Genomic DNA, 16,650 nt, shown 5'->3' with positions numbered 1-16,650 from the left:
ATGCAAACAAGTGGGTTTTTTTTTTACTTTTTGTTTTTATCGGAACAAAACATCTGAGACAGGTATGTAGGTGAGCAAATAATGAACTAAAATAATAAACAAAAACAATGTATTTATATATTAAAATAATGAAAACAACGTGTATTACTAATAAAAATAAATTAAATAAAAGACAAATAAAATAAACATTAAATAAAAAAACAATTTGCTGGACACGATGTGAGTCACTATCAGAACTGAAGTGGCATGTTTGAGCACATTTATCTGTGAGGTGTGCTGCATACAGCCCTAGGGACAATCATTAATGCTTGTTCTTGTTTAAATATCTAGATTCCTTCTGTATACATCAGGGAAACATTCTGGAATGTCAAACTGCAAGTTGTCCAAGAACATCTGTCGAGCCAAGGATCTTCGGATGTTATCTCATCTCAGACGATAGCGTTACTGTCTATAAACACATGAAACCTGGATGTGGCTCCACACTCGTTCTCAAACTGATGGGTGAGTCTCACTCTATTTCACTCTCTCTCGCTCACTTCAGAAATAATTATTCCAGCTGTAAAATATAACAGTCTATCACATAAAACAGTGCCGGAAATGAAGTGGCTTGCAAACAAAGTGTTAGAGAGTAACAGAACTTTTAACTTGGTGTATCTAATCTCAACGCAAAGTTAAAAGGAGAGAATGCACTTTTGTAGGTGGTAGAAATGAGAACGAAAACATTAAGTGTGCAGATTGAGAGACGCGTTTTCCTGGTTAGGGTCGGCGAACTCAAGAGGCTTCAAGACCTCATCGAATCTAAAAATCCAAAATGCTCAGATACCACGCAGCGTAAGGGAAACACAGGCCAGAGAGCTTTCCCTATTGGTGGACACCAGAGAGATGCAGGCGGTAGGGATGACTATCAGATGCTGTAATTACACGAATGATGGCAGCAGACGAATGCAGCGTGGCTATGGAAACCTGGTGAAATAACAAACACCGCCCCCTCTTGCTTTCTGCCTGCAGACAGGAGAGTGCACCGTGAGTCACCGGCGGCTGGGAACACACACACACACACACACACTGAAACACAGAAGCAGCTAAAGACAATCGCACATGCAGGTACAAAACCATGCAAGACTGCACGGGCAATGCATTCATCAACTTGAGTTCCAATCAGCAGCAAGTCAGTTAACCATTTCCAATGTAATGTTTTGATGCAACTGGGAAATGAGTAAGACTTGCGTGGGGTGTTTTGTGCACAATCTCACCTGGATGCTATTAGCGCTAGTTTGATTTCTAATATCAACCACATGAGACGAGAGTTAGCAGTTAGGAGGCCTAACTGCTTTTACACACAAGGTAACATATTATGAACCGCCACCCTCATTCAAAGGAGAAGGCGGGACGATGGGGGAGGAATGGACTCCGCCTGTTACACTCAGCTGCATGCTTAAATCTGCATCACACACGCAAACATATTCCCTCAGGCATGGGCTTATCCAAAAAACGAAATGCAGCCAACATCATTCTTGGTGTTCCTGCCGCTCCACATGTGACTCCTCCTTTCTTATAAAGCATTAATGGTATCAGTGTTGGTGGCTGAAAAACAGGACCAGGGATCTGAGTATAACTCATGGCATGTGGTCAAAGGTTAGGAATATGGTTTTGGGGGGGATTAGATTAGGGACAGCACAGTTTCCTTTAAAATAAATAAATAAAATGATACGTGTCATGCTTCAAGTCGTTTTTTTTTTAAATCACACAATCAACCGGAATGATTGTGTTTACTCCTTTGAAAGCAGCATATTTCCATAGCCTTGATCACTTGTTTTCCTTCCTTATAGCTACAACCATACTGTAGCCACAGTTCATTTGTCAAAATCACAATAGTTTGCTCACCTTCATCCTGCTGAAGTTGACACAGAACAGGGTTTATGTGGTGTCATCAGTGCTCTGAACGCTGATGATTTATGTGATGTCCTGTCTCGGGTCATTTCCTTTACATTTACAGCTACATTTTGTCTGATGTGTTTTTTTTATAGGAAAAGAAGCTCAAAATGACCACAAAAAGATTTTCCGAATAACTGCATTATATTTTCTTTCTATCGTGGACTCCTTAAAGCGAATACCAGTCAATCTTTCTGAACTTTGAATGTCGTTGTTGTCGCTCTCTCTCATTTCCCGCATGGTCTCATGCGTTCAGTGCCCTATTTATAAGGAGAGGGATTATCTAAAAGAAACATGATTGAAAATCTGACGTTATGCAAATTCCAATTACTGGCATACATGATCATTTGGGCGTCATGTGATATTCACATGGATGCAGTGGCGATAACTGAAACAGAATCCATAATACACTCCAATCTCAAAGACGTGTCGATGAATGATGACACACAACGTGAATAAAGCCCTGCTGCAGTTTGAAACCGATGCAAACTCAACCCGATGAACCAAAATAACCTTCAAATACCAGACCCTGACCCGCCGATCTGACTGTTCATGAGCCTTGAAGTGGGCCAGAAAAACTAGAAAACCGGGAGAGAGAAAAGTAGGAGGGGAGGGGGGGAATGCTTGTGCGTCCCTGCTTGCGTGTCCTTTGGAGCATCCCCAGGCCTGTCTCCTCTGTCCTCCTGGCGGCTGAAGCCGATCGGATCGGCGCTGTGAGCCTCCATGGTTTTAGCACAGACAGACAGCTGCTATTAAACCCTGATTGTTTCAGGTTCACAGGGTGTGAAAGGGTCTGATTGAGGGACTGTGATCTCAGCGAGGGTGGTCTTTCTCCCCCTCGCTCCTTCCCCTTCCTCACCTCCCTCTCTCTCTCTCTTTCTCTCTGTCTCTGGAAGGTGGGAGGAGGGCGTCAGTGCAGGGGGGGGGGGGGGGGGGGACATTGGGGATGGGGGTCGCAGGCATCACGTGACTCGTGTTTCTTGCTGAGCGGACCAAAATGGAATCTGGACTAAAACACACCCCTTGTTGCTGCCTACCTCTTGGTACCCGTGTGTCACGTTACCGGCAGCCCGCAGCACCAACGCAGAAATGAAACACGATGATCGTGTCGGTGAAACAACAACAGAGCGCCACACAAACTGCACGGTGGCAACTGTCATTGCTCACCTTGCCTCTAATGTGCATAATACAACCCACCTGAATCCCCCCACCTACCTTTTGCTAACTCTAACCCAATGGGAAAAGGAACACATTCCACTAAATCCAATTGTATTCGCTCTGAGAGAGACTTATCAGCAGCCTGATATGGTGGTGATAAAGCAGATCAGTCCTCCTCTGTGACTGGACAGGAGGACACTTGCTTCCTGAATGGCCTATTTGTTTAAGAGCATTCCCATTAAGGAGCCTTTTGGCCTTAACATGCTAGATAAAGACCAGAGAAGACAAGGAAGCCCCCCCGTAGAGCTTTTCACACGTGGCCAAAGGACAAGTGCACTTTCTTCCCTCGAAAACCGTCCCCCAGGGTTCCGAGTGTTTCTCGATACCAAAAATGCTGAAGCCGGGTCGCTTCCCTGTCATCCCACGAGATGTCTGAGGTGTTCTTAACAGACACAAATTAAACCTTCAGCTTTTCATCAAACATCAGATTTGACCACACCTTTTTCCTTTTTTGAGAAATGAAGAATAATGAATAATATAATAATCAATCAATTCAAATAAATGTGTTCCCAAAAATGTTTGTCTTTGCCTTTTGTGCTTTTGGAGAGTTATTAAGGCACAACTCTATGTTTGTGTGTGTGTGTGTGTGTGTGTGTCTGTGCAAATTGTGTTTGGGGCGGCCGTGAATTTGTGTACTTAGCACTTGCCTCTGTCACTTTGGGATAAATAAGTGTTTGGCTGTTCTATTGAGTCCAGTGTTAACACTCTTCAGTCCGCTGCCTCTCCTCCAGGTCTAATCTTCATACATTAACAGCTACAGCAGCCTCTTCCGAGGATCATCAGACTGACTTCAACAGAGTTTGTTTACAGGTAGATTACTGAGGGCTTGAATCCATGACAAATGTGTCAAAAACTCGGGTTCGGTAAGTTGATCTCTCATTATATTAGAGATTTAAGGACCTTTCTGCCTCAGGGATGGCTGTGCTGTCCTGACAGACTCACGCTTGGAAAAGGATAGTGGCACCTCAAAGTATTTCAGGTTACAAGAAACAGCTGTTCTCGGAGGTCCTGCGCCCCTCGACTGTGCCAGATGATTTTAAGATGTTGTTCGAGGACAGAATTCCAAAACGAAACGCTTGTCCGACAAGACGCGCGTCTCACGAAGAGAACATTTGGAATATGGACAAATAAAAGACAAGACTCGGGGCTAGTCTGCGTACAACAAGTCCGAAAAGTATCTCAAAGGCAGAATGGAAGTATGATGCGTACTATCCATTTTCTTACATGTTACCTGATGATATTTGGGCTGCAGAGGGAGAGAATCGCAGCATATTTAACGCGAGGCAATGCGTCATAGCGTAAAAGTCATGCACAATCACCTGAAGGGATGGATCCAAAACAAGGCAACTTCTGCCCCCCAACCATCCGTACTAAGAAAACGTATACTGCCCCCCCCCCCCCCATCAGAAATAACCACATTTGGCATCAAGTAATTAAACAGAACATCAAAAGCTTCCCAGCCACAGTTAAAACGTTCCATTTGCTGTTTACAAAAGAGGCGCACTTACCTCTCTCTAATGAACGCTCAGCATTAAACTCTTCACTTGATTCCCCGGAGCCGGTGAAAGAGCTCCAAGCGTCCACGCACTGAAAACTGAGAAGCCTCCGTGCTCGTTCCCTTTCAGACTCACTCGGATGGAGATGGCTGGACTTTACGCAGAAACTTTACGCGTTATCCTCCTTCAAACGCGCTTTTCCATTCAGTCTTTTTGATTTATGAATGTACTTATTTTTATTTTATTTACATCGGATTCACTTTACGCAAACGGTGACAAATCCGAACCCCATGTTCGGCTATGGAGTCCCGCAACGCGTCCTGGAGTTGGTTTGCACAGCCAATGTGGGAATGCGCACCCCCTTCTCCTCCTCCTCCCACCCTTTCTCTTTCTCCCCAGTCTGTGGACCACCCCGAAACAGGAAGTTCACTTTTTGTTTTTCTTAAAAAAAAAAGAAAAAAAAAAGGACCACGCTGCAAAGTTGCCATGAACCACACGTTACCCACCCAGCAAGAACTATTTAACATCCATCCATCCCTCTCTCTTCTCTGAATGTAGGTTCAAATGTAGTTTTGCCGGCACAATGAAGTTATATAAAGACATCACACGCACGCGCTTATAACATGCTTGTGTGCTCATTGCTTTGTCTATATAAATCGTGCTCCTATGAGGTTATTGGGATAATGCATCTATAAATGTTTGTGTTTACTTAAATGGTGTAACTTCATAGCAGCAGCTCGGACAGCGTGTGCATGTGCGTGTGCGTGTGCGTGTGTGTGTGGGGATGCTGCAGATTGCTTCTGCCTCGCCACTGAAAGTCCACCAGAAAACCTGGACTGGATTTTATTCTGCAGAGCAGGACCAGAGCCACAGGTCCACGGTACGTCGTTACTTGGTGGTCCATGTTTGTTTGTTTGTTTGCATCTTTTTTCTTTTTTTGCATGGTTGTTTATTGTTTGTCAACAAGAGAGAAAACAAACAAACAAACAGTTGTTAACAAATGTTTGGTTTTGTATTTAGCAGTATTTGCCCTTACAGATACTTAAAGATGCAACTAACTAGATGCATGAATTAATCTTAGTATGATCTGTCTTAAAAAGTGTTTTTGTTTGATAATATTTTTTTCCATAACCTATGATGGGAAAAGTGAAGTCGCATAGTGTGTACTACTACTGTACGTTCGGCTTGTCCCGTGAGGGGTCGCCACAGCAAATCAATGTTCTCCACTTCACCCTGTCCTTTGCATCGTCCTCCCCAACACCAGCCACTCTCATGTCCTGAGTGCGTTTCTCCTTTTCCTTTGTATTCCTTGATGTTTCTGCTGTTTGTTGAAGCTCTAGCATGAACAGGCTGCAACTTGTAGGGAAGTCAATTGATGAATTACCTAAAAATAATCATACAAACAGAATTAAATCTCAGAATCAAATTTTTTTTAGTTACTGTATAAGAAATAATGATTGCTACATTTTCACATCTGAAAAAAGGGGAGTAATTGTTACAAGATGTTCATTAAACATGTTACCAAACAGTAATTTATTTAATCAATTCCAACTAATGTGTTTCTCTGGTAGAAGCTAATCAACCAATAACACATCAATGAAGTCAAAGTCTGAACAGTTGGTGACCTAAACACTGGCAAGAGTCCATTGAGAACATACGGGCCAATGGTTCAATCTGATTTTGTCAATGAAAGTCTTGGTCTTTATTCCTATTATAGCTACTGTAGCAGCCAAGCAGGGAAGTCTTGGATGTAAATAGGTCCACAGATGCCAGGACCATATGCTTCATCTGACACCAACACAGGCTTCACTCAAGATTATCACTGAGAGGGGATAAAAGGTGAAGAAGCAAATCCAGAAAGCCCACTGGTCTTATTGGATCATGAAAGACGCAGGTGTCCGACTCATGTCTTATTGGCAGAATATCTGCGCAGCTTGAATAATTTATCAAATTTCTGTCATAAATACATTCACTCCTGTGTTGCATGGGTGGAGGATGATGAAGCATCCAAGTCTTAAAGGGGTATTTAAGGCCTGTTAGTGGAAGATGAAGCAAATCTGTCACTAAGACTTTGGGCAGCTGGACACCATTCTCTCGTGCAGCAAAATCCAGAAAAACTTTACAGGATTTGTTTTTCTTCCCATTGGTCCAGGGTCGCAGGCTGACAGCACTGCAAGTAGTACATATAAGTGTGCTCACCGGTGTCACCTCATTCTGTGCACACTGAAGAGGCGAGATAGCAGGGGAAGCAATGCAAGAGGAGTTCTGCACGGATGCTGGGTACCATCAGACACTGGATGGTGGACAGGTAAGGGATGTTTGTGGTTTACTATGTAGCATAATATATCATGCATTTAGGTTGCATTAAAGCAGGTGCATGTTAAATTGCATTGAATTGACATGACTGTTTGATAGCTACAGCTTGTATAGCGATACATATATCCCATACAAGTACAGAAAGATTATTCAGTGTTACTTTATCATGCTCCTGCATCCAGTTTTATAGATTTTCTCCCATTTATTTTGAGTCAATTGAAACATTATTGCATTATAATAAATTTAATCTAGTTCGAGATAGGAGACTAAATCACCGCACGAGAGACAATCATGTTTACAACCTAGATTGTAAAGTTGATTAAATCTCATGCAGTGTTCTCATTTACTTGCTCTAGAATTTGATGTCAGCTGATGATCAGTGTAATGTTATTGCTTCTTTATTATTATTATTTTTTCAATATTGATTATCTTGATCGGGAATAACTTACAACAAATTGAAAACAGACAACAGTGTGAGAAAACAAAACCATAACAGAGTAATTATGTCGCTATTAAGAGGAATACTATTGTATCCTTTGAAACCTGCTTTGTTTCTTTGTTTTCTGCTCCAACAGGAGTAAAAGTATCTAAACTCTCTACCAGTGTCTCAGAACAGAAGAAGCCTCTTGGATGAGAGGTGTAACATATTCAATCAAACTTGAACAAGTCCAGTTGATGCTTTGTTTTTTTTAATCTTCCTGATTTAGATCGACTTGGATGACTGAGAACACAGATACACATACTGTATAGATCCAGCCAGGAATTCATAATAATAATGTTTAGCTGAACAATATTATATTGAACATGCAAAATAATAAGACAATAATGGGGGGGGAATAATGTAATAATAATGTAAATGCTTTTTTATTATAACTTTTAATATAAAGAGAAGGAATAGAGGATGTATTTTTATTTGACTCACTGTCACCAGAGGGCAGCATAGTACAAGCCAGAAGAAAGAGCAACCCAGAAATGTGATATAAATATTCAAGTCCTCTCAGAGGACTCATATAAATTTTAAAATATGTCACACTGTGGTATGATTTACTGAAGCATTGGAGTAATTCTCTGTTGATTTATTTGTTGTCCCAACAGATATATGGTGTGATATCAAAAATAACCACAAATGTAAGAGGTTTTAATTTGAATTTAGGATTTAAAATAAAGCATTTATTACGTAAAGCTTCATTTTCCATCACTATAGAGCAAAATGTCTAAATGTTTTCGGTATTCATTACTCACATATTAGCTTCTGTTTACAGACACATGACTGCCGCCTTCACTGGTTGGAAGGTGATCTCTGCAAATCCTATTTTACATTACATTACATTGAATTACCTTTCATGTCCTGGGCTACGTACGCCATAAAAACTAATGTGCACAATAGCGATGGACTTACTTTTATTTATTACATTTTAATTCAAAGATACTAGTAAAGTTGACTAAATAAACCTATTTTTATGATCACATTTATATCATCTAACTATTTCAATTTATTACCTTTAAATGAAAGCTATTCAATCTTTAATAACATTATCTAACTTTTCTAGACAACTTATACCTTTACTCAAATTCAATGACTTTCACACATATTTATTATGACTCATGTTATTCAGACAGCTACATTTACATCCATCATTGTATGTGAACGTGAAATGAATAATATAGCAAGTCACTTTAATACAGCAAACACCCAGGGGGGGGGGTCAAAGCATGCTGCTGGTACATCTGTAAGCTGTCATATTTGCATAAGAAGCTAATTCGATGGCTCATTGACAGAATTCGATCGCCACAGCAAACTGTGTGTGGTAAGACTGGAGAGAGGGTAAAGGTGGAGCAACAAGGGCTCTGACATTAGTTCCCTGAGCTGTTCTGATGCAAGCTCCTACTGGATCAGGAACTATTTAAGTCAAGCTGCCCCTGTTTTTACTGCAACATGCAAAACAACAAACACATACTTGTTTGTTTGTTTGCTTATCAAAGAAATTATATGTCTACCTGAAGGTCATGAATGATGTGTTTTTTAATTATTTAATATAACTATTCTTTAATATATCTATATAATATTTTTTAGTAAATTTTTTTTGATAGTTGTCGTAGCAATAGCAGCAGAGTTGCTTCCATCTCACTGAATTTCTAAAGCCATTTTTACAGAGGTCATAGGAAATCTGACTTTGGTTCCCTCTGAAGGTGCTAAAAGCCTCTTCTGCCACCTTTTACCCACAGATCCAGTCACTGGCATGAATGGGCTTGAAAAAGCGCACATTTGCCCCAATATGGCTGAGTTTGCACAAATAGCACGTCCCAAACTGGGTTTAAGGGTTAAGTCTTGTCTTATTTCTCATTTCTGTCAAGTTTTGTCTGTAATTTTGGTACATTTTGTCTTTTGTTTTAGTTTAAACATGTGAACATGTCTGCCCCAAAAGCAATTACAGAATTCAATCTATATGGTGCCTCCCAGTTTTCATCAGGTGTCTTTGCTACATTACATGACAGAACAGGTTAATATCACATGAATCCGCCGACTGCCTGAACTATGGTGCTTAAAGCAGCTTTACTTTGAGATGAGTTCAGGTTCGTTTTCAGGACAGCTTTTTCGATGAAAAGACAAGACTCAGCAAGTAGTCAGTGAACAGCAAGAAGGAGAGTGTAGAAGTTGAAAGGATAATTCCCTTTGTGAGAATCCGCATGTAGCTACAATAGTGTTGGCCATTATTATCGTTAACATCAACCAGTCCAGACCCGCTGGTGATGATGATGATGATGATCAATATATTTATTAGATAGAATGTTAGAGTACAAGTACAGTCAAACAGTAGCATGTATTACAGTACAAATACAGTCAAACATCATGTCTAAGAGGAGCATTTCAAAAAAGCCCTTGCGGTCTTGTGTCCGTTGAAAGATAAATCATCGACATTTAACAATACATATAAAATAACAATAAATTACTCCACAGATGCAAAATAACAATAAATTAAAATTAAAAAGACACATAATATGTAAAACGTAGGTGGACAAAAAAGGTGGTGGGGGATTGATCCGGAGAGAGTCCTGATGACTATCTCCGTTTCTGCCCCCCTGAAAGGTAAATTTTTAGGGCCGTTTTGAAGGAGGCCAAAGAGGTGCATGTTTTGAGGGCAGGAGTCAAACAGTTCCACCCTTGGGTGGCCGTATTGTAAAAAGATGATTTACCCATGTTTGTCTTATAGGAGGGTGTAATCAGGTTGTTGTTTGAGCTCCCTCTAGTGGTGTGGCTGTGGGTGTCACTAAATCTGTGGAGGTGTTCCGTCAGGTATGCAGGGATTGAGGGGACTGAGGGCAGAGCTGCATTGACTATTTTAAATGCCAATCCCATTTTGAGTTGTTTAACCCTGTCTTCTACCCTGAGCCATTTTAGGCTCGCAAAATGTCTAGGAAGAAGGTGGGTCATGGGCCCCAGATTGAGAAGTATCCGAATCAGTTTGCTTTGGGAAGTTTGGAGCTTGGTTTTCAGGGACATTTTGATGTTGGAATACCAGGAGGTGCTAGCATAGTCAAAAAGGGGCTGAATGAGGGCTCCAGCAAGCGTCCGGAGAGCACTTTTGTTGACAAAAGTAGACATTCTGCCCAAAAATCTCGTTCTTTGATTGACTTTTTTGATCACCTTAGTTGCCATACTATCACCAGACAGGTATTTGTCAAGAACACAGCAAAAATAGGTAATGTCTTCTATTTGGGCTGTGTTCTTGACAAATACCTGTCCACTAGATGGATGCAATGTGCTACAGCTTAGATCTGTTTCATGTGTCCAACCAGTTCGAATGGATTGTTGGCACACTTTACTGACCTGAGAGCCCAAACTCTACCTAGTCGGGATTTGTCAAGAATTTATGGATGCATGTTTGTGGTTGGGAATAAATGCTCTTCAACGGCACTCGTTTTAGAGATTTGGGACAGTGTTTCAGACCGGTTTGGGTTTGGGTTATATAGTGTGCCATTTTTTTTTTTGCCATCAGCATGCATCATGCATCATGTGTATTTTTTATTTTTTTAATTTGTTTTTGCTTTCGATGTAGGATTTATAATTCTGAACATTAAGTAGATATAACAGAAGCCACACACACACTGAAGCGATAGCGTGATCATAGAACCACAACGTGCAAGTCCTCAGGTACACCCTAATCTTTTGAAATACTGTGTACGTGGTATTTTGTTATTACATGTTATGTGCCAGTAATGTGTTGCCTGGGGAGTTGAGTTGTACATGTGTAGCTTTTAATCGAATTTTTTCTCATGTTCAAAAGATCCCTGCGGGGGTGAAGATACTTTCAAGTATGAGACTTACAAGGTCTTCTTTTGCTGTCAATTTCTGAAATCAGATAGTGCAACTCTCTCAAACTAGCATAAACCTGTCTTTGGTAGTTGGGTGTGACATAATCCACACTGTTATTGCTCTCGGCGTTTTCAATCATGCATACTTTTGGTGCCATTGCTGATTTACCTGAGGCTTTTTTTGTCTTAACAATTATTCCTAATATCTTGCTCTTTGTGTAGATGAGGAGATAAGGACATAAGAGGGGTTTTCATTCTTGTACAAGTCGGGAAGTATCCCAAGTTCTGCATACTTCTACAAATCCAGTAATTTCATAAAACTGCTCAACCTGAAGGCTGGAAGGTTGTTCACTTTTTTCTTTTATGATGCAAAAGCTGTGTCTTAGTACTACCTGAGTACTACCCGAGTACTACGTATAGTGTGTTAAGCGAACAATAAAACTTACCTTTTAAGCAGATACAGAATTGACTGCAAACATCGACATCCACAGAGCCGTTGTGTTTTATGGTTTTACTCTTTTCTTCCAGCAGCAATCTCAGCCTTGTTTAAAAAGATCACAAATCTTTTTTTTTATGAGACATTATCCTGGCAGCACAAAGATAATCCAATTATTTTTTTTTAGCTACAAGCAGAGGCCTGGAACTTAAATCCTAAGTGGGAACCAAACAAAGTCGACGTGCTTGAAGGTCATCAAGCGTACAAACTTGACAGCCCTGATTGCGATCCAATCCTTAGACCCTTTGGAGGGATACGTATACTCAAATGATCTTGAAAAAACACATTTACTACAGCATAACCAACAAAAATACGATGAAAAGAAATGGGCGTTGGTCTGTTCTTCATCCAGTGGGATTATTTTGCTTGTTGATGTAGCCTGAATATTATTTTACCCCGGCGTGTAGGGTGTTTTCATTTTGGCATCTTACATTGTGCCACGTAACCAGATCACTATTAGAACATGCACGGATCAGCATTGGCCTAATTTTCTATAACTTTGCATGTGTTTACAGGTGGGCCCAACTGTTACGGGTGTTAGTTCTTACTTATACTATATGGAAGGGATTTTAGTTTGGTGTTATGCAGAACGTCATGATCTTCTCACCATCTTCAGCTTTATTACATGCAGTTTAAACCGATATAGTATTTTCAGACAGCAAGTATAGCACCCAATCTCAACAAACGGTAAATAACCCTAACTAAACTAGAGGATATTTACAGCCTTCTTTTTTCTAGCTGGCCTTAGTTCATTTAACAGGATACGCTGTGGTCAAGCAGCAGACAAGCTTGGATTGTAAAATTAATGGAGGTAAATGTGACCAAGTGGCAAAATCTCACTAAATCAGGAATCAGCTTCTTAAACAGGCAAAATTAAGAGGATTTTATTTCCAAAACACATTTTGATATATATTTATTCAAAGTACAAAGTTCTGAGTAACACAACAATCATTATTTGATCATGTGAGGAATAGAATACCTTGAAAAATCTACTAATTTCAATTTCTACTGAATGATATTAAGTTCAATTTTCTTTTATTACCGTTTGATGTATTCAGTGAGAACTACTGAAGTCGAATGGCCTCTTAACGGTGGAGACTACCTGATGTTAGAGTGAACAAGCCCGATGCCATTCTTTAACAAGCTGCTTCTGATGTAACACAAAGATAACCAGTAAATAGGTCGGAATGGGATCATCCTGTGGACTTAGACGTATTTGAAGAACTGTCCTTTCGAACGTTTGTGTACACAACATTAAAGGTCTCAGCTCTGGGAAATAGGGAACTTCACAACAAATAGCATACTGTAATCCCTAATTTATAAGGCCAATGCCTACATGGCATATATTTTATGGCGTGTCCAACAATATTTTACCTTTATAAGCAGAGGAAAAGATGCCTCTGCAGTGAAATGTACTTCACCATCATCTGCAATGGATACCAGTTCATTTTAAATCGGCTAGCCTACATCTTTGTTAATTGATTAACTCTCTTCTTTTTAGGGATTTGATACGACCAAGACAACAGCAAGTCTGACCTGACTCGATTCCCTTGTTTCTATATTTACTGTACATATTTAAAGGACATTTAAAGGAGTTCCTTTCCCCGGATGGTACGTGCCGTTTGGGAAGGTGTGAAAGCGCATCCGAACTCTGGTGAGGATCGAACAAGTCCGCCTGAAAACATCTCACCTGATCACATTAATTCTGAAGTGAAGAACCGTGTCCAGGCAGCATGAAACGGGTGGAGGAAAGTATCAGGTGTGCTCTGTGATAGGAGAGTGTCAGCGAGGATGAAGGGAAAGGTCTACAAGATAGTGGTGAGTACAGCCATGATGGATGGCTTAGAGGCAGTGGCTCTGAGGGAAAGACAGGAGGCGGAGCTAGAGGTGGCGGAGATGAAGATCCTGAGGTTCTCCTTGGGAGTGACCAAGTTGGATAGGATTAGAAATGAGACAATAAGAGGGACAGTGAAGGTTAGACGTCATAATGATTATTCTCCCTAAGGTTTGAGTTTCTCGTACTTCTGTTTGGAAGGAAAGACATGTTCTGTCATAATTCTGTAGTGATGGGTCAAACACACGTCTGCATTTAAAGCTCTTTGGTAAAAAATAATGTAGCTTCAAAATGTTCACAGTTACATGACATCATCATTGCAAAACACAAGATACTGCAAAACCCTAATGAGTATTGCATAGGCACCATTTCATCACAACATGCAATGAAGTAATATTTGTTTTCAAATTCTTGTCTGAATGACAATATCCATTTTGGGCATGAAATATGTTTGTATCCATATACTGAGTTAGTGGTAATGACTGGCATATAACCTGCAAAGTAAAAGGAAATAATTGTTCCACAATAACCTTTGACACCAATAATTGTTTGTTCAGTGTGGCGCAACATCGGATGTAGCAGGAGAGTTGGCAGATTTGAACAGGGAGATAAGGATGATCGATTTTTAGGACTTTCACTAAGAAAGATTTTAAACCATAAAACAATGGATTCTGTGAAAGAGTATCTTGTTTATAGTTCGTCTTATGAATGGAAGTCTTTATCTGTCATTGTTTGTTATTTGTTCGCAATAAAAAAAATATATGTCAGTGTGCTTGAAAAACTTAAAATGGGCATTCTTTACTTTACTTTGTGTCATTCTACAATTCAAACGCCTGCTACAATTTAATTTAAAATAGTTGATTAATATTTATTTATTTTGCGTCTTTGCTATTGTCTGAACTTCAAAATGTGAACATTAAATACTTGATTTAATGTTCACAAACTAAAGTACCACGGGAACTGTTTACACTATAAACCAGTTAAAGTCCAACAAGTCACTTCCTCTTTTTTGCATAAGCAAACAAGTTCTTTGCCTTTAGACAGTTCTAATGTGTTGACATAGATGAAAACTGGATCAAATGAAGAATATACTGACTGTGCATTTTTTAAAGAGGCAAAAAATACTTTTAACTTAAACCAATAAATCTGAATCTATGCATCAGTGTGTGTGGACTATTGCTGACTTTTAATAATGAATCAACATTTCAGCATTTTGTTGGAACATGTTTATTTATGCTGTGTACTGCAGAGAAAAACACATTGAAGGCAAAACTTTATAAACTAGAAAAGCACTCAGAGTGCAGACCTCCTCCAAGCCGCTCATTCCCCTCCTAATTGGATTTACACCATCCACATGGTGATCTGGATCATCACCAAAAGGTTCTTAATTCTTCTTTATTCTTCTTTATTGTTATTGGTATCTTTATACACCATCTATGAAAAGTAAAAGTGAATCAGAGTTGATGTGTATTTTTAACTGATTTTTGAATCCGTAAATGGAGATTTCAATGTTAAAATGTTATATATTTTCCTAACGTCATTCTGGATCCGATCCGGAGGAAACTCGGTGATGAGATAGAAGCCCTACATGATTGTGTTAAATTAACACATCGGTCAATAATCGACAGAGAAGCTATTGTCTGCAATGTTGACAAAAATTTCAAAATGATCCAGAATCCAGGATCTCTTCTGGATCATCAGTGAAATGTAATCATCTGTTCCTGGTAACATTCCCAACATTTCCTGAAAATGTCATCACGATCTGTGCAGAACCTTTTGAGTTATCTCGCTAACAGACGGACAGATTACATAACCTCCGCCCTGCCTTCACCTGCAAAGTATTGTAATTCAACTATATCCCCTGTAAAAGTGAATATATTGTTGGTTAAACATTTAATATAGTCACAGAACTTTATAGATTAAGAGATTATTAATAGATCAGATTAATTTCATCATGCGATGCGCTGGCGACACGTCCAACGTGTACCCCGCCTCTCGCCGATAGCAGCAACTCGGCAAAGCAGCAAGAAAATAGATGGATGAATTCATTTTTCTATGTTCATTCGGTTCCAAAGTGCAGTGTGTCATGACTGTGACAGAACAGGTGAAATACTATTGATAAAAATAAATGGAAATAACTGAGACGATTTAAAATATGTATTAATTTATTAAAAATATAATGTAATTATAAAATAGCATTTAATAATGACAAATGTTATATATTTATGTGGCAAATCATTCATCACTTATAAACTTTAGTATGATAAAGAAAAAAAGGAAAATAATTCAAAACTTTAATTGACACAAATTTCATATTCTGGCTGAATTTCCACCACCATTTACAATATTGAAAGATCCCTGCATTATCTGTGTGCTCCGCAAACAGATGCATTAGCACATATTTAACATAACTATGGCTTATGAAAATAAGTTAATTGATTTTTATTTTTGTTACATTTATTTATTTATTTTTTACATTGCAAAATACCATTCAAGCAAAGGTTTTTCCAAAAACACCATGGGGTAATAAAGTGCTTAATAACTTAAAAATGATGCCACCTCAATATCATATTTAATCCTTGGACAAGAGGCACTTACAAGATGAATTATTGAAAAGAAAAACTTATTGTGTTGAAATTAGAATTGGTTTAAACTATGTAGAGAAAAAAATGCAAGTACAGATTCTAGAGGCAGCAGAGAGAGAAAGACATATTGCTGGAATTGTTTGACAACATTTGTTTGTCTCTGATGAATACCTGCACTAAAATATATCTTCCTGATGTGAAATGACTCAAGGCATGTGCTGGTCGATGTCAGTCTTTGAGTTTGTGATGCTACTGCCAATATAATATTTGTGTATTTTGCAAGCTTGTGCATTTTATTTTCCAACTATGAACAGATCTTAAATTTTTGTTCTACATTATTGTGTGGCAATATGGTACAGCAATACCATAATATTGGTCTAAGTGACGCATGTTTTTAACATAACACTGTTTATACTCAAATTTAGAATTAATTATACATGAAGCAAGTGGGACTATAAG

The sequence above is a fragment of the Brachionichthys hirsutus genome, chromosome 8 (genome assembly GCF_040956055.1).
Source record: "Brachionichthys hirsutus isolate HB-005 chromosome 8, CSIRO-AGI_Bhir_v1, whole genome shotgun sequence".
Taxonomy (NCBI): Eukaryota; Metazoa; Chordata; class Actinopteri; order Lophiiformes; family Brachionichthyidae; genus Brachionichthys; species Brachionichthys hirsutus.
This window is presented reverse-complemented; position numbering follows the sequence as displayed.